This window comes from Pseudopipra pipra, unplaced genomic scaffold, assembly GCF_036250125.1.
Source record: "Pseudopipra pipra isolate bDixPip1 unplaced genomic scaffold, bDixPip1.hap1 HAP1_SCAFFOLD_52, whole genome shotgun sequence".
Lineage (NCBI taxonomy): Eukaryota > Metazoa > Chordata > Aves > Passeriformes > Pipridae > Pseudopipra > Pseudopipra pipra.
Genome location: NW_026991003.1, coordinates 267,501 through 270,000, shown reverse-complemented (window position 1 = coordinate 270,000; position 2,500 = coordinate 267,501). Strand labels below are relative to the sequence as shown.

General features: G+C 82.4%; 1 non-coding gene across 1 annotated transcript; it reads left to right on the top strand.

Annotated features, from left to right (window-relative positions):
* Positions 1 to 2,003: 2,003 nt before the first annotated feature.
* LOC135408572 (5.8S ribosomal RNA) lies at positions 2,004 to 2,156 on the top strand. Its single transcript, XR_010427692.1, has one exon. It is a non-coding gene; the product is annotated as a 5.8S ribosomal RNA (ribosomal RNA).
* The last annotated feature ends 344 nt before the right edge of the window (positions 2,157 to 2,500 follow it).

Here is a 2,500-nt window from a genome sequence, read left to right as displayed (position 1 = left end):
GCCGCCGCGCCCCGCCCGTCGGCGCCTCGGTCGCTTCCCCGTCCTTCCCCCCCGCGCGCGCGGGCGAGCGGGCGGGGGGGGGGGCTCGGAAGCGGCGAGCGCGGGCGGCCCCCGGGGCGCGCGCGGAGCGAGCGGCGCCGTCGGCGCCCGGCGAGCGACGGCCGAAAGCGAGAAAGCGAAGGGGGGGGCGCGAGGGCGCCTTCCGGGGAGGCGGCTCCTCCGACCCTCCGCCCGCAGCGGGCCCACAGGGGCGGCGCGGCAGGGCGAGGGCCCGGGCGGGGCGTTCCGGGCCGCGCGCGGGGCGAGCTCCGTTGGCCGGTCGGCCGTCCCCGCGCCGGCGGGGCGGTCCGAGCCGCAGGCGTCCTCTCGGGGGCGGTGCCGGGCTACTGAGGGAAACCCCGGTCCCCGAGCCAGGAGGCGGCGGTGGTGGTGGCGGACGTCGGGCGCGCCCCCGCGGGCGGACGCTCCCCCGAGGGCGGCAGCGGGGGAGGCACCCCCGCGGGGCCATGCAGGTCGTTTCCCTCGCCCCAGGGCCAGGTACCTAGCGCTCGGCGCCCGGGCGGCCGGCGAGGCCCCCCCGCCGGGGGTCGAGAGCCGCCGCCGGGAGAGCCGGGCGGAGGTTTAAAGACTCGGGCGGCCGGACGCCGGCGGCCGGGCGGTGGCGGCCGGGCGGCGGCGCGGTGCCACTGAGGGGTGGGGAGCCTACTCCCGCCGATCCCCTGCGGTGGTGGCCGCGTCCGCCGGCCGCGCTCGTCCCCGCCCGCCGCGCGGGCGGCCGTGCCGGGGCGGGGTCCCCTGCCCCCCCCGCTCCGCGGTCCGGTCTCGGCGGAGAAGACGGCGGCGGCGCGCGGTCGGCCGCGCGCCGTCCCGCCCGCCCCCCCCGCCGGGGGCGACCGCCGCCGCGGCGGAGGGCGCGTGCCCTCCGCCGAGGGCGGCGCGGGTGGCGGCCGCCGGGCCCGCCGCCCTCCTTTCTCGTCTCGCGGCCGTCGGCCTCCCCCCCGAGGCGGCGGCAGGAGGCCGCCGCCGAGCCGCGCGCCCGCCCGCCCGCCCGGGCGAGCGCCGGTGGGCGGCGTCCCCGTCCCCGCAGGCCGTCCGGGGAGCGCGCCGGCTTCCGAGCGGCGGCGTCGCCGCTCGGCGCGTGTCCCCCGAGCGGGACGGTCGGCCGGGAGTCGCCCGCCGCCGTCGGCGGTAGCGCCGTGCCGGGCCCCGCCCGTCGCTCGCCCGTCGCCCCGGCCGGGGGCCGCGCGTCCGCGGCGAAGCGGCGCGGCAGCGGCCGAGGGGGCCCCGTCCCCCCCGGCCGAGCGCCGCCCGCCTTCCGCCGGGCGCGCGGCCGCCGAAAGGGGGTCGAGGGCGCCGAGCGGCGGCGGCGGTGCCGGCAGGGCCTCCGCGCCAGCGGCGGCGGCGGGCCGTCGTCCGGCCGGCCTCGGGCGCTGCCGACGCCGGCTCGAGTCGCCGGCGCCGACCCGCCCGGCCGGCGGCGGAGGCGGCGGAGCCGTCCGCCGAGCTCGTCCGGGCGGCGCGGCGGTCCGCCGGCGAGGCGGCGGCCTTTGCCCGCGGCCCCGAGGGGGCGGCGTCGGGCGGCCGCGAAGGCGAGAGAGGAGCGGCGAGCGCGGCCCGAGGGTCGCGCCCCGCGCCGCGGGCGCGTCGTTCCCGGCGGGGCCGGGAGGACGGGCGGCGCGCGGTCCGGCGCGCGCCGCCGCTCTCCGCGCGGAGGCCGGGCCGAGCCCGGGCGCCTGGGCCGCCTCTCGAGGCGGCGCGAGGCGCGTTTCTCCCCCGCGGCGCCGTCGATCGCCGCAGGGGGGGATTCGGCCGGGAGCGCGGGCTCCCCGCCTCTGCCGTCGTCCTCGGGAGCCCGGCGGGGTTTCCCCCCGCCTCTCCTTCGCTCGTGCGCGTTATGTGACGGTGCGGTCAAGCGAGGCGCGACGTCCTCGCCGAACGAGGGGCCGCTCGACGCGGGCGGTCCCGGCCCCTCCGCGCGCGCGGGGCGGTGCCGAAAGTCAGACAACTCTTAGCGGTGGATCACTCGGCTCGTGCGTCGATGAAGAACGCAGCTAGCTGCGAGAATTAATGTGAATTGCAGGACACATTGATCATCGACACTTCGAACGCACTTGCGGCCCCGGGTTCCTCCCGGGGCTACGCCTGTCTGAGCGTCGCTTGACGATCAATCGCCGGCCGGGGGCGCGTTCCCCGGCGGCGCGGCTGGGGCGCCTCGCAGGCCCGCCCGCCCGTCCGGGCGGGGGGGGCCTTCGTCCCCCTAAATGCAGACTCGGGGAGCGCTCCGTAGCTCCCCGCTCTCGGAGCGAGCCGCTGGGGCGGAGTTCGTCCCGGCGCGGGACCCGCCGCCGGGCTTCGGCGTCGGCGGCGACGTCGGAGCGTCGGCGGGTCCCGGCGCGCGGCGGTCGGGGAGAGAGGGCGCGCGCGAGCGAAAGGGCGCGCAGGGCAGCGAGGGAAAAGGGGAGGCGAGGCGCGGGCCTCGCCCCCGGTCTCCCCCCCGCGC